This window comes from Falco naumanni, chromosome 6, assembly GCF_017639655.2.
Source record: "Falco naumanni isolate bFalNau1 chromosome 6, bFalNau1.pat, whole genome shotgun sequence".
NCBI classification, from domain to species: domain Eukaryota; kingdom Metazoa; phylum Chordata; class Aves; order Falconiformes; family Falconidae; genus Falco; species Falco naumanni.
In genome coordinates this window covers 47,601,579-47,624,210 of record NC_054059.1, presented here as the reverse complement: position 1 = coordinate 47,624,210, position 22,632 = coordinate 47,601,579, and the positions used below count along the sequence as shown (strand labels likewise).

Here is a 22,632-nt window from a genome sequence, read left to right as displayed (position 1 = left end):
AGGCACCTTGGTAGATTGTTTGCCTGAGGTAAAACAAATCTGAGCCACAGAGTATCTTTCCTACTTCTTTCTGAGCAACAACAAAAAATTTAAAAAAAAAGAAAAAAGAAAAACAAAAACAGGAAGGAAATTTTTTTTCCAGTGGAAATGTAGTTTAAGAGGCCAATAGCCTGGTAAAATCTTGACGTTATAATGAATTCCAGGATTCATTCGAGTAGTCCATTCTTAAAAAACACAATAATGAAAGGCTTACATATGAAATTTAGTAGTAATAACTTTGGGGTCAAATCCATAGTGATTTCTTTGGCAAAGCTTTCACTGACGACACTTAAATGTGATTTCAGTGGGTGTTCTGCCTCAGAAAGGACTTTGGGATTGGCCCACACTCTGTATATTTAAGTCACTCCAGTCCCAGTATTATACAGCGCCAACCAGTAACAAAACCTAGCATTATTTAAACCATTTGCATGCCAGAATCTGCAATTGCAGGGTGCAAAAGCCAGCAGGAAGCATTGATCATTCCCTTAGTAGCAAACAAAAATGCAATCTTTTTTACTTGGCTTTCTTATGATATCATTTACCTTCTATAATAGCAATTGCTTTTTTTAAAATGTGGATTTGCACAGTATTCAATTTGCCAGTTTCCCCATATAGATGTAAATTTACTGAAATAGCTGTTCAGAAAATCCAAAGCCCAAGGGTGGAGTCCTAAAAATAAATATATGTACTTTAAGATCTTTTATATCCATACACGATAAGAAATCTGGTTCTTTTCTGGTGAGCCATAAAAGGGGAAGAATGGGAAAACCACAAACAAGCAAACAGAAAATAAAAATTTGTATCTTTTGGCCTACCCCCTCAAACCTGCACAGATACTGCAATGCAACCACTTGGCTAAATGTTTCAAATGTTGGTTTTTCAAAGTATTTAGCCATATAAACTACCCTTTTGTTTCTGTTGGCTTCAAATGTTCCTAGGCTCATGAATTCTTCCTTATGTCTTATTATTCAAAAAAATACAGCCAACATTGCCTTTATGGAGCAAGAAAAACCTGAGTATCATTTTCCACTTAACTCTTCTGGATCTGCATGAAAGTGAAATCAGCAACAGTAACTTCAGGCCAGGTTTTCTAATCATTGCACCTAATCACTACCATTTTTAAGTATTTTATTTCCCAAGTAGTACCATAGAAAAAACCCATGTATAATCACAATGCAAACTCAAGTCATAGGAGTAGTGGAGCACAGGCTGTAAAAATTTGTAAAATTTACCCAAAGAACAAGCAGCAGCAGTAGGTAAGACTTACTGCCCCACCAAATGCCACAATCCCAGAAATATTTCAGACAAAAAGCATTTCTTCCTTTAATTTGAAAGACTTAACTAAATCAGACCCGATATTGGTTTCCAATCTTCCAAATTCAAGTATTTCAGTGAACACAGCCTTCATTGGCACTGCTATGCTGTACTTTTACACTACCACGAAAGGACATTTTATAATTGTCACCTTCTTCATCTTTCAAGTATTTTTTCTGTCTGTCCAGCTTCTCTAATCTGAGATATCAGTAACTAAACAAGCGATTCATCTTCACTTCCATATTTTCCACTTATTTAACTTCACATTCAGATGATGAATTTGTGATGTAGCTATTTCCACAGCAGGTCGCCGACTTCAGAGCCAGCAGCTGTCAGTCACTGTCTAAACAAGTCCACAAAAAACCTGCTTCAAACACCAGCCACCCTAGCAGGAATAAAGACAACACAAAGCAGTGAGTTCTTCCCCCTTAAATACCACGGGTACATGATCTGCAGGTCTTTCCCTTCGTTCCCCAAGACCTTCCTCCCTGTTGCATTTTTCAGGACCAGAACAGCCAGCCAGGAGGAACTCCAGACAACTCCAGACAGAAACATATTTTCCCATGCAAGCATCTAAGTTTCTCCACCCGAGCTGAGGAATGAGCTTCGCAACACGGCAGTGAAACGCTGCTATTTTTCTGAAGAAGCACTGTCCGTCCCAGCAATTCCTGGATGAAAACACAATATTCAAGCTACAAAACCATAAGCTTACGAGCTGACTCTTCAGTCGGAGAAACGTGATTTCTTCCAACTTTAAGGAATGTGACAGTAACAGTAAATCTGACCCTGCTTGGGAAGTGTCAGGCAATTCTCCATATAAGGTGAAAAATGTGCTAGTGCAGCTCATGCAACACTGCTAATTCCTTGCCTGTTCTCAATATTCAAGAACATAAATGAACGTATAAATCAATTTTGTAAGTAAACCTTTTGCATGCTTACAGCTATAAACCATCTAGACCATGCTCAGCACACAAGGAATTTTGAACTTAACCATTTAAGCCCTTTTAATAACAAAGTGCATTTACGCTTGGTATGCATATTGCTGTAGCAGATAAATTAACGTGAATCTGAGAGGTCCCAGTCCTGTTCAGTTCCTAAATTCCCTTTATACTTTACTGTTCCCCAGTCATTCTGTGTATTCCAGCCCCTGACTAACACGCTGCTGGCAGCGCACCCGGCACGCAAGGAGAGCAGCCAGGAGGAGGGCAAGGAGGGGGCTGAGGGCTGGGTGCAGCCCAACACAACCACCAGTCACTCTTCTGCATGTCCCCCGGGATGATCCATGGTGGAAGCACCACGGTATGAGCACAGGACTGCTGCTACTACTATTCAGCATTTTTATCATGGCTCTGATAATCTAATAATATTTATGTAATAGCAACAGGAAAATATGCAGCATTTACCTAGTTGTGTGTTACAAGAAGATTTCGGGCATCGCTCACTAAGAGACCGATGGAAAGACCTCTATGATTTTTTTCATGAGCTCTACACCAGGCTGTAACAGCAGAGAAAAATTACTTTATATGATCACTCCCCCACAAAGCAAGTTATAGCATCCGCAAAAGATGTATCAGACCTGGTAGTTAAGTCTACTTTATTTTGAAGTTAGATCCAAACACCAGTTCACCCCATTTCATCTGGTTTTTACACCATGGTGTCAACACCATTATGAGTTATCTCAATGGTCTGACAAATCACCCAATGAACCAGCTGGCACACCAATAGACTTTTTTTCCTTTTTCTCTTTTTTTTTTTTCTTCCCCTCAAGGAATGAAGTATCAATGGACAGCAGGGCATAAAAGAGAGGAGATTCAGAAAGAGTCCCATGGGGTCTTTTGGAAACCACTCAAAGCTGATGGGATTAACACGGGACAGAAGACTTCCTAAAATCTCATTGGCAATAGGGAGAAAAAACTAAAAGGATTAATATAATTAAATTTTTTTTTTTTAGAAAACAAAATCCTTAAGTCCAGGAACTACTCTGCAGAAGCTGTACTCTACAAGTCAGCGACTTGGATGAGAGGCATAGAGGGGAAGTTTCCACACACACGGCACATACACATATAAAATGTGGGTGGGGACAATAGGAAAAAAGTTTGTAATTTTCTTGAACCTTTACGAGAGAGCATGGAAAATTTTGATTTGATTATTTTAGCCACAGAAATTTCTTTATACCAAAGATCGATCAGATGATGGCTTCAGATTGTCAGCCTTCCTAGTTTATCTACCTTCAGCCAGCTCATAATACCCCGAAGGCAAAAAAATGTAACATGTGCTGAGAAGACATCACCAACTGCTTCATCGCTAGCATGAATGTAGCCTTCTGGCGCATCAAATACTTAACAGCCAAAAAGCAAACACGGCCAGGAACGGAGAAACAGAACATACTAAACGTCTCAAACGAGGGATGAAAAGTGCTATCAACACATCAGTTATACTGGTCTTTCACAGCTTTGCTTACGGCAGGTCCCGTGAAGTTCAGGTTACTGGTCTGCAGACAGAGCACAACACGCTGCAGCGTCACAGCTATTAAGAAACCCAGCGATCAGGGATGACTGGCTACAGCGACTTCTTCCAAGAGTTTTCTCTCCACCTATTCAACAACAACAACCACCTCATCAAAACTCTTCCACTTTTCTTTTAAAACACTTTTTGTCTTATCCAAAGGACCGGCTTCACGCACCGGGCAGGTCTTCAGCTTCTCCCTGTGAGAGCCCCTCTCCCGTGTGACAGTGCCCTGACGCACACAGACTCCAGAACTGAGGGGGCTGAAAATGAAGAAAATAATCAATGTGCATTTACCAGCTAATTATCCTGCATTTGGCTAATTGTGACAGTATTAAATCATTTATGTTTGCTGGCAGTGCCGTAACTAGCTTGTATTCAGCTTTCTGCATCACAGCTTGCACATCTGTAAAATGACAGCGCTGTCTGGTCTGCAGAGCTCGAGCGAGCTTCCACAGTCGGTGACCCATCCCGTACTGCTACTGCTGCTGGGCTACTTCACTGCTTACTTTTCAGAAACATCTTGAAATTTTTGCATTTTGCTATTGACCCCTCTATTTCTAGGATTATTTCAACATTTAATCAATTCTAATGCTTAAAACAATCTAGTATACCTTGATTGGTAAGTTACTTTTGAAGGGATTTACTTTGTTACTTCATAATTTCAGAGATGTAACTTGCAGAAATCCATTTGAGGAAGTGCTAATGAATCCACCAAAACCCCCAAAATAAATGAAAAAAGCCCAGCCTCACTGACATGACCACGCCACATACACTTCACAACCTCTCTTTATTGCCATTTATGAAGCATTACGAGTATGCTTCATAATTCAGAAATCTGCCCCCTCTATGGTTTTGCATTTCAGGAAAAATTAAATATATAGAATAATATAAACGTGTGAAAAACCTGAAAAAATAATGAGGAGTTTTGTACCAGACCCCATACCAACCACTTGCAAAATGGAATTTAATACAGAGAGAGCCACTATCTTGGTGGTTTCAAAGAATCATAAAACTGCACGCAGCTTTAACAACAAATATCAACAAATACATCCACAACCAAGAAAAGAAAGGATGCATCAGGAAAGCTTGACAGAATAGATTAACAGCTTTGGGAGATTAATATATTTAATATGTTTCTGGACAACAGAAAGCAAAGGAGGGGTCGGCTCTAATTACAGTATTAACTTGCCTGCAAAAGTTAAAACAAACCAATCAACAATGACAAGAACAACAAAACACTCAAGGTGAAATGTGTTTCTTTTTGCAAAATAAGTATAAAACCAAGAGGGACTGCTAAACTGGTAACAAGCTGATATTCTTCTGTCACAGGAGCTTTAAACTGGAGAGGCTAGTGAACAGGGACATAATCCCAGGCACAAGTCTGCTACCATCTAAATCACTGGAAATAGTTGTACAATTAATGGTGGGTGTATACTGGGCTCATTGGAATAGTTTCATTCAGCTCAAGCCACTATCACAATTAAAAATATAAAAGGATGCATGAGAAAGAGCAGCGTTACCACGTGGACAGGCAGAGTGTCAACATTCACTTGCTGAAGGATGATTGACTGAAAGGCTTTACCACAGCAAGATCCCAGGGAACTGGCACCCTGCCTTCAGAGCAATGACCTAGAGTCGAAGGCATCACTTCCTATTCCAAATCAGCCAGGACACAAAATCCTCACCCACTAAAAAACTTCTCCAGAGGTTTCTGGCTATCAGAGATTCTGTTCTGGTGACTTTTTTTACACAGCACCCATTGCCTTACTATGTAAAGTAGCATAGCCCATGAATTCCTACAACATAGCAAAGCATCGCAATGACATGCATCTGGATTTTAGGACTCAAATTACAGTGTTTGCTATGTTCTAGAAAAGAAAAAAAATCAGCGAGATTATCTCTAAACATTATTTAATTCTTACAGAATGACTCTTTAAGCATGTTTACAGTCATTCACATCCAAGGCTCGTTCTTATTTCCTGGAACTTTATCTAATGTAAATTCCATATGGAAGTTTTTAGTGGTATATGAAGATGCATACAAATTAACCACATTCCTTTCAAATGAAACAAAACAGTAAATTTAACAGGGATGAAACTACAGCTACCAAATTATATCTGAACAAAAAAAAAAAAAATCTGACCTTTTTGTACAAATTTACTCTTAAAGGACCTATTATATTGCCTTAATTTAGAGGACAACTCTGATGTGGCTTAGTACAGTTGACTCACTTTTTATCCAGGGAATGTCTATTATCCATGTGATAGCAAAGAGCTCACATGGCTAAACCACAAACTTTGAGCTTTTCAGTGTTTAGCACTTAAAGCTTCGAAGATTATGGCTCCTACTCCAAAACCAGTCCAGAAAGCATGGCAGGAACCACGATAACATACAATAGAGAACTCTTATTGTACCTTTACTGACACGGCTCCCCCATAAACTTCCCATGAACTCTTGAGGAAACCATTTAATCATTCCTCTTTTCTATGCAAGACTTTATATATTATATGTAAGTATCATAAATGTGTGTTTATCAATAACACCTACAGTAATAAGTAAATAATACACGTATACTTACAATCAAGTGCTAATAATGAATGGAAAAAACTTTTCTCAAAACAATGAATAAATTATCAGTAATACTTCATACTGTGATACTAAGTGCAACATGGAAAATGACATATTACAAATTCAGCTTCTGGGAACAACCCCAACTACAGCAATTCTACAAAGAAATCCAGAGATGGAAGGAAAAAGCCATCAGCAAAACATAAAAATTCCACACAAAAAGGTGTTTGGCTGAGGAAGATAACTGCACAATAATAACCTCCTATCTCAAGAGGACATGGAGATTACAAGTGAACAAAAAGTTATTGTCAGGCTCCTATCCCAAGATCCCAAACCAGTTAGCTCCACATAGTTGCTTGCAGTATTTACCAAACGTGTTTTATTTGGGGGACTGTCTTCCCTATAACACAGAAGTCCTAGTGAAACATGAAATACTGCAAGAAATAAAAACAATGACAGTATGTTGATCAGAGGAAATAAAGACGTGTTCCAAACCAAAGTAAATAGTTATAAAAGAAACAAAATGTTTAAATGGGCTTATTGGTTGTGCACAGCTCAGAAAATTTAAAAAATCATTTATTATGATCTTGTGATGGGGAAAAAGACATTTAAAATACATACCTTTTATTATAACCCAGACACTTATTGTGATGTCCCAAGCAAAATACAGGGTGGGTGGAGAATGAATTGAGAGCAGCCCTGTGGAGAAGGACTTGGGGGTGTTGGTTGACAAGAAGCTGAATGTGGCCCAACAGTGTTGCAGTCCAGAAAGCCAACTGTACCCTGGGCTGCATCAAAAGAAGCGTGACCAGCAGGTCGAGGGAGGTGATTTTACCCCACCACTCCACTTTCATGAGACCCCACCTGGAGTACTGCATCCAGCTCTGGGTCTCCCAACATAAGAAGAACATGGACCTGCTGGAGCAAGTCCAGAGGAGGGGCACAAAGATGATCAGAGGGCTGGAGCACCTCTGCTATGAAGACAGGCTGAGAGGGTTGGGGTGTTTCAGCCTGCAGAAGAGAAGGCTCCAGGGAGACGTTACAGCAGCCTTCCAGTGCCCAAAGGGGGCCTACAAGAAAGCTGGGAAGGGACATTTTGCAAGGGCATGTAGTGACAGGACAAGGGGAATGGCTTTAGACTGATAGAGGGTAGATTTAGATTAGATAGAAGGAAGGAATTCTTTACTGTGAGGGTGGTGAGGCACTGGAACAGGTTGCCCAGAGCAGCTGTCGATGCCCCATCCCTGGAAGTGTTCAAGGCCAGGCTGGATGGGGCTTTGAGCAACGTGGTCTAGTGGAAGGTGTCCCTGCCCACGGCAGGGCGTTGGGACTAGATGATCTTCAAGGTCTTTTCCAACCCAACCCATTCTATTATTCTATCTATCATTCAGCATAGATGACAGGCTGAACATCTTAATTTCTGCACCAGTTTTCTATAAGTAAGAAGTAGCCACTGATTAAGAATTGTGTCAATCTGAATTCAGTGAATAGCAATTACTGTCTCCCCTCCTTTACAACTGGGATTCAACATCCATAAAGTGCAAGACAACAAAAGCCATTGACTAAAGGCAAATTGGAAAGCAGCAATAAAAGCCTCCCTTTACACTTGTTCTTAGCCTTCAATATCCATTGCCATTTACAGTACAAGGTTTAGTGAATGATCTATCAATACTGGCCTTGGGTGACTCTCTCCACACAGATAACTCTGCATGTGGAGATGTTCTCTAATAAAAATGTTGGCTCAGAGATTTGACAGTGACAATTCGTCACAGATACTTTGACCCCAAGCATTATACCAAAAAAACCCCAAATGTTTTATGGTGCTAAACCCCCTGTGTATCATTCCAGGAAACATTTCATCATAACAACATTGCTGACAGCCAAATACTGCAGCCAGTCCTCATCCTGCCAGTGAAGGGCTGCCTCCCAGCAATGCACATTCTGATGTCCTGCACAGCCTAAATTTAAACATCTCTAGGGACAGGGCTCCCATCCTTTCCCCAAAGAAATGCTCTGCTACTTACGAGACACGACTGTGAAGACACCCTTCCTTTTATTCAGATTAAATTTTCTTCTAAGCTTATTACTTCCAATTTTTACCATTCATAATCCCTTGCAGCATCTTAAGTAACAGCCCCCTCTGCAAAAGGGTTATAGCTTTCAGGTATGCTAATTAGTATGTCAGCCCTCTCCCCATGACCATTAAGCTAAGCTATCCCACATTCACATCTCAGTTTACTCCACTTCAATCAGTCTTCAGCATGCTATCATTTGTCACTCTCTTACAAATACTCTCCAAAATGCACACAATGTCCTGAACACCATACATCCTTAGACTGCTGTGAACTGCCTGATAGTTTATATATACTATATTCCTTCCTGCTGCTGCGCTGCCCAGATCTGAAGGCAGTAATTCAGATGTAGCCCTGTAACTGCAACAGACCAGCAGTGTTATCCCCTCCCAGATTTCTGTAACTCAGTTTCTGGTGGCCAGTCTGTTTCCATAAAACGTCAGTTTGTTGTGCAAGAACATTACACATCTCTACAACCACCACCACCCATGCCTAGTCCCATCTTCTCTTTCCTCCAGTCATTCCCAGCTTCAGCAGTATGCCTCAAATTCAACTTCATCTCTTCAACACTTAGATCATCCTGAAGGATTTGCAGAGCATCTTGAACTGTTTACAAGCACCAATCTTTTTCCTCATCCCTTTCCAGAGCAATCTCGCCCTACTTTTGAAGAACACACTGGAGACCATCAGATGCACCCCTCCTTTGCCAATGCAGAGGGCAACCAGTGCCAAGCGCTGGGGTCACACACCAAGGCTCTCCCAAAGCCTTGTCTGAAACGCTTACTGACGCCACAAAATTAATAAAATCTTTTCCATTACCAGTGGTAACAGGCAAAATCCAAGGCAGCAAAAGGATCTGTGGCTTTAGAATATGCTACTCAAAATATCTGCTGATGGTCATAAGACAGAAAGAATAAGCCAAAAAAACTGTATGATGTAGTCAGTTGGCAACTGGGGAAAATCACACACAAAATGAAATGCATTCAGTACTGTAAAAGCAGGGCTGTGGGAAATTGTTGGTTCTCCATATAAGGATCCAATATTTTTTCAATTTGCCAGCATAGCACAAAGCACATAAAATCTTAAAATAAAATTCTAAATGTTAACCATGAAGAACACTTTTTACAATATTTCTTAAGAATGTTAATTCTGTAGACCCATGAGTCCCGATTTTACAATTTGCAGCCAGCCTAAATGAAAAATAAGAATTTTAAAATTCTGCATATAAAAAGTCAACCACCTTTTTAATTGAGAGTTACAAAAATGTAATTGAAAATTACTAACCTCAACGCACTCATTAGTGACAAATCCTAACCCCAGTTAAACACAGCCCTAATAGGATTAAAGAGGCATGCAGGATGATGTATGCAGCTCTGGTATGTACGAAAAGCCAAAGAAAAATCTGGATCCATCTGTAGAACAGGGATCAGACAGAAAGCTTTGGGAGCACTGGTAGCTCGGTGCCCAAGGTGCACGCACACCCTTTCAAGTATCTCCCTTCATAGTTGGAGCCACAGATGCTGGAGCAACAGATGCTACTTACAGGCACGCTCATGACCACGGGAGCCGAATGCATGCCCCACTGCCGCCTGCAGGCAACACTGCTGGGCCCAGAAGCTGCAAGGTCACCCAAGCTGCCATGGGAAGGCAGTGGGCAACGGCATGCCATGTACCTCGCAACAAGGCCTTTCGCAGAGCACAGCCACTCTATTCACACTTCAAATGGTCCTTTGCCACTTTCCCGGCTACACAAAGCTCTTCAACGAGTGAACAGTTTGGTCTACCACAGCTACAAAGTTCGCACACGCAGGTAAGCAGGATCCAGGCTGAGTTTCATGGTCTCAAGGACCTTCCGTGAGCATAAAAATCACCTAGCATGAGATTTCCTATTGATCACACGCCACTGGCTGCACATCTAAGGAGGCTCAGGAGGGTAAATAATTTTTTCCCAAGTCAATTGTAAATTGGCTTCCTAAATTGTCTCCAGATCCTTTCCAGACAGCAGAATGGAAATAATTAGAGGTGGTTGGAAAATGGAATTTTTGTCCTGCGGGGAAAGTCTGATAGTCCTGTACTTATTTTTATCCTGACACAGGCCAAAGCGTAAAAGCCTTAAAATATTTAGTAAAGCAAAATATGGCAAGGTATTCTGATATATACTGAAACAACACCCTGAACACACTTTGACCTATTTTGCTGCTAAAGAAGTCGAACAGAAAGCACCTTGAGCTCGATTACCTGCTGCCAGCTGGGGGTGAGGGGTATGAGACTCAACGGGTGCTGCCACACGAGCATACCCGGGCTGGGAAGCGGGGAAACTGCAAGAGCGGGGAGCCGGCCAGGAAAGCTCTCAATATTCGATGGTGACCTGCACCACCAGGGAAGGGCTACAAGCCTTGCTGCCCAAGGACTAGGCAAGGGCCCGGGCTGGCAGCCACCCCAGTGGCACTGAAGGGCACAAGACATTACACGAAGGGCAGTTTCCAGGTTGGGCAGCACATGTCCCACACAGCACAGCCCTGCTCTGCTCCCTGGCCCCATCATGCAAAGTCACATCCAAAGCCTGGGAAGAAAACAGGCTATCACTGCAACTCCCGATGGACAAAGCTGCTGTCCTCTGGCAAGGGGAGCAGCCCAAGTCACACACCTAGATGGGGAAGACTAGGGGAAGCTGGCACTGCCTGGGACACACTGATAGGGCCAGAGTGGCTTTCCTAGCCCAGGCAGCAAAGCATATTAGCCACCACCTCCACCCCTACAGCATCTCCCCACCCCAATGCAATCAGCACAAGCACGACCCATCGCTCACGTGGACACATCACCAGCCCACATCAATGATTTATTTTCCTGCCCGAGATCCTTTCTGCCCCCCAAGACCACACAGCAATCCCCAGCAGTGTTGACATAAGCTCTCCGCACACCTTATCCTACTCCTCTCCCTCTGGGTGGGAGACAGGACAATGGAACTACACTTAATCAGCACTCTCTTGTTAATCTTCTGAAGACAAGCTTAAATGACGTGTTTTGGAGGTTTGGGTGAGGAGGTTCCCCCCACTTTAAAACAAACTTTATTCCAGTCAGCAGTGGTTCATCCTAACTTTTCCTGCTGCTTACTGTGCAGCCAATACTTGCCCACCACCTGCATACACACTGGCTTTTCCACAGAGACTAGTCAGGAGCTGAGATGCCATGGGGAAATCTGCAGAGAAGAGATCTGTAAAAGTTGTATGCAAACCGTGAACAGAGTTAGAAGGGGCATTCACCCTCACCATCTCTTAGGGAGAGGAAGAACACATCTTCCCTGCTGTTTTCCACGTACAGCACTATGCCTTCTGCTGCCTAACCAGCAGAGACAACTGTTGAACCAAGGACCTAGGTAACTAAGTCAAGTAAAACTCTTCCCTCCAGACACCATGGAGGTAGCTGTTTATGCAAGTCATCCAAGTAGGAAGCCCCATGGGAAAACCTTCAGTGCCATCACTCTGTTAGAGCCCTTCCCTGCAGCTGCTCAGCTAACAGAGCCATGCAAATCCTGAGCAGATGCACATTTTGCATCATTTGAATCCTGGCTTCAACAAAATGCCCTTGAACAATTCGACTCCTGATGAGGACGACCTCAATGCAACTTTCCACTGTAGAGCTAAAGAGGTCTCCTTAGCATCTCTTCTTCCTCCGGTTATCTGGCAACTGTTCCCAGAGGAACCTGCAGCGTGCTGTCCAAGTACAGCTGAAGCACACAGGGGCTGAAGCACAAAATAGTTAGCCATGAACACCAGAAAAAATGCTTATACCATTGTATCTTTCTCCAAAAGCTCTCTCCAAGCCAGACCAAGGTATCAGGAGAAACAAAGGAGCCCTCAGTTGCATATGGGGAAGGGAGTGATTGCATCAGTTCAAAAGCTTCACCTGTCCTAACCTTCCCACATGGAAACGCTGCTTCCATGCAGCTTTATACTGCAGACTGCCGAGCCTACGGGTACAAGGCTCAGAAAAGAAGGCTTGATGAAGAACATGAAACACAGTCCAGAAAAGATCTTTTGGCATTTTGGACTTAGATGGCCACCAAATCATGAACTAATTGCTTCTTCCTCTTAATATTTCTACACAAGTGAGGCAAGCTTTGGAAGGTTTAAAAAAGAAAAAAAATCAATTAACAAACTCAAAGGCAGTCAAAGAGACACAATATACTAAAAGATGCCAGTTTCCTTTCATCAAAGATGCAAATTTACAGGATATGTCTATAGGTTATGATGCCGACAGGTTCAAACTTGTTCTGAACAGACACAAGGAATCCCTGCCCACACTCAGAGATAACCAAAAGACTTTTGAACACTTTTAGCACGGCTCTGGGCCAAACTAATAAACTCCGCTGAGCCGCAGGGACATCACCTTTAGCTCTGTGCCATTACCTTGGGCTGGGCACATGCTGGCAGTGTTCACAGTGCTTTGTGCTGGCTCAAAATATGGGCAGAGCTCATTCCTGGCTGCCTTCACCGCAAGACACAGAGGGAGCTGCCGTCACGCTTACAGCCTTGTCTTCAAGCCCCGACTTCAATCTTGGGGCCACCCATACCCATTACCTGCATTATCAACCTAACAAAAAACATTTCAGGCCAGTTTTTGACTCAAGCGTCAATGTTTTGACACGGAAACAAAGTTTTTCACCTGAAGGTGATGAAAGGAGTTGAAATGAGAATCCAACTAAACCAATACACTTCACTGTAGCTTTGAACTACACCACTTCACAGCAGCTTTTCTATTGAAAATTAGGAATTTGCACATTTGCACGAGACTTCAACAAAACAGCATTTTTATTCAAGTGTTTCTTTAGAAATACTTCCTCAACCCTCCAAACAGCACGTCTGTTCAGTGGCTTAGAGGGGGAGCAGATGAGGGGATGATGAGACACAGTTTAGAGTGGGTAGAGCTGCCAGGCTTCTATCCAGCTCCAAGACTTACAGACTTTGAAAGCCCTTGCGTCTGGTCTTTGACTCAAAAATGACATCTCTACAGACAGACACAGGGGTACGGGACTGTAAAACCAAAGCATATTTTCTTAACACTGCTCCAGAAATATCCTCTGCTAAACGTGTAACAGACGCATGTTCCTCATTAAAAAAAGTGTTGCTATACATTATGTCTTGGCTGTAGACAGATTCTGGCAAAGCCTGATACACTGTGGACATATAATTCATGTGTATAGTATGTGAATTCTGTACACTGCTGCTCAACCTGCTAAGGTCCTGTTGTGGATCTTGGGCCATGGAAATGGGAGCAAAGGGAGAAAGATAGATGTGGAGGACCAGTGTGAGGCTGATCCTGTAACTGAGAAAACAGCAAAGCTTTTGGACTTACTTTTCCTGACACCACCCCCAAGCACCCAGCTTCTATTCCCAAGTGTCACAAACTGGAAAAGCAGCACCAATTCCAGATACCTTTCTTTGAGAGGAAAAAGAAATCACCACTCCGTGGTGACCATTTTGTTCCTTGAGTCATCTCTCGCCTTTTGTTGAAATTTAGCTTTTGGTTTCTTGGAAAGGTGGGTCCCAATGATGAATTACAAAAAATTTTTGGCTGATTGGTGCTTAAAAGCAGCCCGTGCTAAGCATAACTGTAATCCACAGGGAGACCCTCAGTTTTATTCCTTGCCTGGTATTCAGACTTCCATTTAATTACTGGTTACTTAGATTTATAGGCAGATTTGCTAAAAACAGTGACTCTCTGTGTGCAGACAATAACCTTTTGATGGGTATGGTAGTAAAACTGAAATTCCTATGTAAACAGGACCAAATTTTAAAAGTAGCTGGTGTAGCACTCTAATGAAATTGGCAGCACTGTGTGGGTACTTTGTCTTGGAGAATGCTAAATGGTGCATAGCCAGCATTTGCTCCATAAACTGTCAAACAAGAGAACCGCAACTGTTCAGTGATTTGTTTTTCTAATGTAGTTCTCCGCTATGGGAAATGTCTTTTCCATGACCAAATGTAGAAGCTGTCAGGATCCAAAAGAAATAGAGGGGAGAAAGATGATGTCTAGAAGGTATCACCCAACAGAGAAAAAAGGTGAAGGAAAACATTACTCAAAGACCCAGGTTTCGTAGCATTATAAAAAAGCACAATGCTTTAAGGATGCTATTGTTAATTGTCGAGCATCAATTATGCTACTACAACACTCAAATCTTTTCTTTCATTAGGCAGTACTGATGATAATATTGTTGTGTACCTCAACAGGAAGATTAAACAATAACAGAGTCACCTGGTAACTTCCTTGAGGACTTTCTACTGCCTCACAAAATGAAGCAGGCTTCATCACTTTAGAAAGGTAGAAAATACTTAACACCCACATTTCATTACAGAAGAAACAAACACTCTGCAAGGAAGTGATACCTGAGCTACACCTCAGCAAATAAAGCAGTACATGAGTACTGGTCCCAGGTTTCCTATTTTGTTCTACATTCCTTTCATTTTATTGCATTTTAGGCTCATGTCAGTACCACAGACAACCAAAAAAAAAAGTAGCTTTGTTCATAACAACAGAGGGTAGGTAAAAAAGTTAAAAGTCTTTACTACTGATAAAAGGATGCCAGGTCAGAGTTTTAAAAGCAACCAATATGGACTGACTTTATTTCAGATAGGTGCCCTGGTGAAGTCTCTCAGTGATAGAGAAAACAGCATAGCTCTCCTTTTTCTTACTTTTGTTTGCACCAGACAGAAAGAAAGAAAAAAACAAAACACTGATTTCATCATCTGAATTCAAGCCTCATCTGACCTGGTCCTTAAGAAGACACATTGTAGTTAAGTATTAACAATGGCTGTTAAGGGATTCTGGAGAAGTAGTCAGATACACAATATTTTTACTGGGGTTCAAGCATCCGCAATATTCAGTAAAAGAATCAAGGCGACCATGAGCAGACTGTAGGACTCCTCTGTACGTGTAGATACTTCCCAATGGTGCAATTGTAGCTGTTAATTAGGCCTTGCTGATATCTATTACATACTTTCAAGTAGCTGATAGAACAGTTAGTTGCTTGCTACCCTACAATTTCCCTGCCTGCTGCCAGCCTAGGAACTGGTTGTTCATAACAACAGCAAAGGTAGGACGGGACTACTACTGTCAGGGATTTGAGAGCTATTAGCGATAATATGTCAACTACAACAAATCTGCTCAACAAGAAGGGAGTGTCAACAGACATCAGTAGCCTTCATCGCAACTGCTGAGAATGAAAGTTTGTATCATTTTATGTCCCTGAAATGTCAACTCAATTGCAAATGTAAAAATAACAGTTTCATCACTTTGCTAGTCATAAGGCAAATTTTAATAACCTTAGTAATGTGCTGACCTTGACCTGGCTTGAGACAAGTAAGTCTCAGACACAGAGAAAACCAGAAGCCTACGGAGTAATTACAAAAAATAAAAATCACAGCCATGTTATGACATGCTGAAACCTTGTTCAATTCCTATTACCAATTGCAATCTATACTCTCCTTGGGGGACGTATCTAGACTAAGCTGCCTACTAGCAGCACCTTCTTTTATTGAATGTCCAGTGCATTACTGGCACTATATAAAAAGATAAACCTTAGAGAGGGAAGAGCATTGTGAGTGTTGTGCAGGTATTTCCCTTTATTGCTGTTAATTACTGGATTGTGATACAACTTAAAAATTGGTTCCCTACTTCAGAACTCCAGCAGCCCAATGCACTTAGTTAAGGCAAAGGTTTTTTTTACTTTCAGCAACAAAAAATTATATTCTTACTAAATAAAAAAATACAAAGGGAATGGGAAAGATTCACAGCAAGACCATGAATATAAGGTCATGAAAACCCAAACAAAGAGGGAGTTTAAAAAAAAAAAAAAAGTCAGGATGAGTACTTACACTATCACTAAAAAAAAAAGAACCTTATAATTGTTTGTAACAGCTTTTCAGGTGCTATTTGTGCTTTGTGGTAATGAAAGCGCATAATAGCACTTAGCACCATTTGACATTTTTCCATATGCAAAGAACCTTATAGGGACAATATGCCAAATGGGGACCACAGTTAATGTGGATAAATAGCTACACTGAAATCACTGTTGTCAGGTGACACTGATTTATTTTGTCAGTGAAAACGAATCTGAAGCACGCAGCACTGTATCTGTTCCACCATCGGTTTCCGGCTTCAGCACCAGTACCACCACAACTGGAACTTCAAAGCTTGCATCCAAGGTGTGATGCTGTTAAATGAGCGAATCTGTTCCTCCCACAGAAATAACAACTGCTGTCATTTTTGAGAATCAAAATGTTAGAAAAACTCACTGGACTTCCAGTGACAATATGCTCTCTTGTTTGGCATACAGCAGAGTAGAAATTTCCTTCCCTTTTAACACTTTCCTCAAAAGCTGATGCAGACTCGGAAGACAACAGGGAGAACAAAAAGCAGGGGCAGGCATCTCCCATGTACGCTGTTCTTCCACCAGCCAGCCTAATACGACAGACAACTAGAGTGGACTATATCTGATACATTCGTTTGGCAACTGGAAAGGAAAGCTCATGGAAGGGGAACCCCTTCAGACTGGATCTGATTATGCCTCCTGGTGAGAAGGAGGAGGGAGGCGAACATCGGCCTGCACATAACTTGAGTGGAAGAAGTGTGAGGATCAAATTAGTAAGAGCCCTCGTAACACAATGAGAATGACTTTAGAAAGTTCACATTCAGACCAAGTCAAATCCAGCATAGGCATGTATTCATTGATGATTTCAACCTAATTAATTTAGACTGAAAATGCCTGAAACTAAACAATGTGTTACTTAACTGAAAACTTGAACATCTTTAAGCAAATATCTTCCCCCTCAAGAGCTGATAAAGGGGAATATATACAAAGTATTTTGGTTCAAATAAAACATTCCTGTTGGTTTAAAACCACAGAAAAAAAAGTAGATTTTAACAGTTTCATTTTTCAAACAAGATGCCTTGCAGTCAGTTGGTAAAACTTGAAAGTTTGTAATTACTTAACAAGCTTTGTATTCCAAACAATCGTATCTTAATGGTTCGAGTTTCTCTTCTTTCTGCTGTTGTATATACAATGATCACACAAGTTAATTATAGGGGGTTAACACTGCCAAGTAGCTCACACTAAAATTGCGATGTAGTTCTATCAGAAATCATGACAATTATATACTCATTACTGGTACCAGTACCACGTTCAAGTGCGATCTCTCTGTATGTATGGCCAGGTCGCATCTATGGGTGGTCAAGGTAAAATTTGCACCAGCTGGGCTAAAGGCACACCCTGTGGTGGGGGCACGGCTACACCGACAGTGGCTCCAGATCCAGGACGCAGTCTTTCCGCAGTAGACTGGTTTCTTGAACTAGAATGAGAGGTCAATGTCCTATTTTTATAGAGCTGCATTTACTGTTTCCTTTTAAAAGCCGTTTCATTAATATTATGGTGTATCACAAAGGAATGATACATAAAAGAATGATAATTCTGCACACAGCTAATGCACATAAGAGATACCGGTTTTAAGAGCATTTTCAAGTGACTAATATGAAAACAAAACAGCAATTTAAACTTTACAGCATCAACTGAAGATGACATTTCGGCACGTAAGTATCCAAACCCTTCACAGTGTCCCTATAGAACACGTCTGTAACTCTCATTTTTATACTCAGAGAAGATGCACAGAGCTTTTCGAATGACGATGATGCAATCTAAATGATTTAATTAGAATAATATGCTCTAGTCCTTGGCCACTCTCTTGCTATAAAGTAGGAATTTCCTCTGGGCAGGCACTGCACACAAGCCAAGCTGCAACTGCTTTTCCCAGCTTCAAAAAGTGTAGTTTTATTTCCCATTCCTGTGAGACACCAGAAGGGTCTGCTAACTTCTTTGACATGTTTCCTTTCTTCTTTAAGTCTTAAATCCATCCTAACAGTACAAGGAAAACAGAAGCAGTTGGTACCATGATACAGAGTTTAAAACACTAATAAGAGCTACTGAAAAGCACGCACGTTTGCACTACCTTCTGATTTACTTTTCAAATCAAAACTAGAAGTCCATTTATTCTCCCAGGTTGTTTTTATCCTTTGTAATTAAGAGACTTGAAAATCTGAATCTCTCTTTTTTCTGAGGAAGGCATGGAAGAAAAAAAGACAGGATAGACCGTATTGCCGCCCCAAATGTATCTCAGACTCTATACTTTGTGAAGATTGTTTTCTCCAAAACCCACACCAATTAAAAAAAAATAATTAAAGCAGAAAAATATTTTATACACACTTTCCTCTACAGTGCTTAAATATTGACAGTGACAAAGTTACATTCAACATGTTTCAGTTCCAAAAAGCAGTAAAGAAAAAAAATGAGCAGCAAGAACAGTTTTCCTGCTTTTAATTTTTATTAATGATTCAGAGAAATTAATTTCTTTACACAAATGGGAAAAAGTTGCTGACTTGAGTGAACAACAAACTTCTGCAACTGGCTTCAGTGGAGCCCCAATTAATATCCTCAAAGCGAACGTCTGTCTTCTCCTTCCTAACTGCAGATAAGAAGTTCACTTCTAAATTGCATCCTAGAGACATTTGGCTAAAACTATTTTCCTTCAGGCAAAAAGTAAACATCTATAAACATTTTATACTAACACTGCAAAGCAAAAAAACAGACTAAGCACTATTAACATGCACTTTTTTTTTTCCCTTCGTCGCATTTATAAGAAACAGGCAGCGATGCACGCCACAAAGCTGGGATCTAATCAGACACAGTAAGGCCCTGTCTAGACAGGCAAAAGTTATTACAATCAGTTAGCGTGGTTGAAGAACTCCATTAAGATGCAGGCCAGCAAGTAGGAAACGACATTAGCAAACGACGCAGCACAACTAGGCGATGAGGCAGCCAAGGGGCATTCTGGTACCTTCAAAACCAAGACTCTTCACCTCATTGGCACACTGGCACATCGTAGCAATGCTCCTTCATCACTATCGAGTTTGACAGACTACAGACATGTGAGCAGCAGGAGACTAACTCTACAGGTCTCTGACCCAGCCACACAAGGAAAAGGTAAGCAAAGAGGAGTCAGGATGCTACTCCATGATGCTGTGCCCAGGCATAAGCTGACCCAGTCCCAACAGCAAGGTACCAAATGCCCACAACAGAGAAGACACTGTTTACGCAGCAGGTGAGCACCTGGTGAGGGTTTTATTCTCACCCTTCATCCCTTGGAATGATATCACTTCTGTTTGCAGAGAAACATGCTTCCCTCATGTTTGGGATATAAGCACATACATCCTAGAAATAAGAAACCCTGTACTAAAGAAGAAAGAAAAAACAAAACTAGACAAACGATGAAAGCAACGAAAAATTAAAGATGAGTGATAAGAACTACATCTAAAGCAAAACAAACTTGTTTCCTCTGCTGTGATCTTCCCCATGACCTCAAAACTTAAGGCTTCTCAGTATCATAGAACCATAGAATGGTTTGGGTTGAAAGGGACCTTAAAGATCATCTGGTTCCAAGCCCCCTGCCGTGGGCTGGGACACCTTCCACTAGACCACGTTGCTCAAAGCCCCATCCAGCCTGGCCTTGGACACTTCCAGGGATGGGGCATCCACAGCTGCTCTAGGCAACCTGTTCCAGTGCCTCACCACCCTCACAGTAAAGAATTCCTTCCTTCTATCTAATCTAAATCTACCCTCTTTCAGTCTAAAGCCATTCCCCTTGTCCTGTCACTACATGCCCTTGTAAAAAGTCCCTCCACAGCTTTCTTGTAGGCCCCCTTTGGGCACTGGAAGGCTGCCGTAAGGTCTCCCTGGAGCCTTCTCCTCCACAGGCTGAACAATCTGGAGGTATCACCTATTTGCTTTGCAAGCTGCATATCACAGCATATTTGATTCAGTGGCAAATGTGATAAAACAAAAGTAATAAATGGGCTGCCTGTGCTTTTGTTTTATTACTCTTTTTAAAATAATTGATTTTGAAGTAAAGAAATAAACAGACAATTCTAAAGAGAGAAAAGAGGCAGTGAGGTCACCTAGGAAATTGTTATCTCAATGTCTATAGACATACATATAGTAGGAGCACTTCTAATTCTAGACATGCCACCATTTAATCATGGCCCACAAGAAATAGAAGCAAAGCCCAGAAAAGTCCTCATATTTTAATTACCACCAACAGTAAAACCTATTTTCAGCTATGCTATCCCAAGCAACAAACTACAAGCTTTACAACTGCTATTAAAGGCCTCACAAACCATTTGCTGAAGAAGAGTAAGCATATACTTCTGTGGTTACACAATACAACACATGCACTTTGGGGAGGGGAGAGGAAGCTATAAACTATCCACAGTCCACCAGGGAAAATCTTTTCGTCTTTGAATCAAGAACAGGCTTCATAATAAATTCCTTTGCTATTGTATTATATAATCTCATCGGTAGCATTTGTCCAAACTTTTCCAGTGCATTACTTTGTGTCACTGCAATTTACTTTATAGAGGGGGAAATAAATCCCACAGAGAATTTGAGAGTATACACGGAAACAGTTGCAACTTTTCTATTATCATTATTATTATTATAATTATTATTTCCATTATTATTTTTCATGTTCAGAAGCCATGCACTTCACTTTGGCACCATTAGAATCTCACATTTGGCTCTAAATGCTACATACAGCAACGCTGCCAATCTATAAGGCTGTTCCACGGCAGCATGAAGGATCCCTATTAAAGTGCCTATGCACTATCAGACTCAAGGTCCAAGTTGAATTTGTCACTGCAAATGTGAGCAGACAGCGCAGTTTGCTCACTAGTGCAGTCAGTGGGCAGGGCACCCACATCACCCTCTGCAGGCATCTCACTGAGGGCGAGTAGTGAAGCAGGTCTTCAGCAGCGCTTGGTGGTAACGCCAGCAGCTAAGCATGGAAGAGCTCAGATCTGCCTAACAAATGCAGGTTTTGGAAGCACATCTGCTATTACAAACTGACAAACAAAAAGCAGTCCTTCAACCGACTCCGTGTCAGCCCCACCATGAGCTGCGCTGCGGCCCAAGGGGAAGAGTGCCCAGATGCCAGAAACCAATACCATCAAGCTCTGCATGCAAACATACGGCCTACCTCTCTTCTGTAGGTAACAAGTAATAAGAACTAATTATCATTTGCACTTGCAACAACAGTTATTACTTCCAGATAGTCAGAATACTTACAGTACAGATCTAACATGAGATGGCGAGTGCTCCCCAGGACCTGAGCACCAAATTAACACCTTTTGCAATAAGGGGAATGGAAGGAGCAACACCACTACCAACATCATCTAAACTACATTGCCATGAAAAGGGGGAGTCTCACAGCGCTCTCCATCCCTGGCCATGGATTTCCACCTCCTGCCTTCAGGCCATGCTATTACAAGTGTTGAAACAGGAGCAGTTCAGTCAGTATACTGATGGGTTTTTTCAATGGTGAGCACTAATTTTCAGCCTGATCACTGACTTGATCTGACTCACACCCACTAGAGACAGTGCAAGTAATGTGTTGGGATGGTCTAACGATGAAGGGACAGGACAGATTCCCCACCTGCTGCTGCAGTAAAGACTTTGCTGCTTTATGCTGGGAACCAGTTTCTACTTTTCAGCCAGCTCCAGGATTGAGAAACACACAGAGCTTATTTCACCTGGCGGGATCAGCACCCATTCCTGTCACAAGCCCATGTGATAATTACTTATTACTACAAGTGTCATCACAGCCTGTAAAACTTCTGGCTCACCCTGAGCATTAAGTACAAGACAGACCCTGCAAAGAACAGCACAAACCAGTAAGAGCTTACAAGCTCACATGCTTTTTATAAAACCCTGCACATTGTGCTGCACTATCTACAGTGTTCAGTGTTGTCCAAAGCAACAATTATGCAAACACTTGGGCACTTGCTTAATTTTTCTGTTACAAATTACTCCATTACACTTAATGGATTAATTTGCAAAGGCTCAATTTTACCCAGGGAGGGAAGGCTCCTGAGGCTACATGCAGAATCACTGGACTGGCTCCCAGGGGAGGCAGGGAGGGGGAGAGGCAGCTGGGAGTGCATGCAGTCACACTGCAGCTCCACAAGCACTTTTGGCAGCAACATCAAGTTTTGCCAGCTTAAAAAAAAAGCAAGCCTACCTTCTCCACAC

General features: G+C 41.6%; 1 protein-coding gene across 1 annotated transcript in view; it reads right to left on the bottom strand.

Moving 5' to 3' along the window:
• The window catches only part of SCAF8 (SR-related CTD associated factor 8), a 167,033-nt gene that overhangs the window by 9,903 nt on the left and 134,498 nt on the right, over positions 1-22,632 (bottom strand). The window lies entirely within an intron of this gene.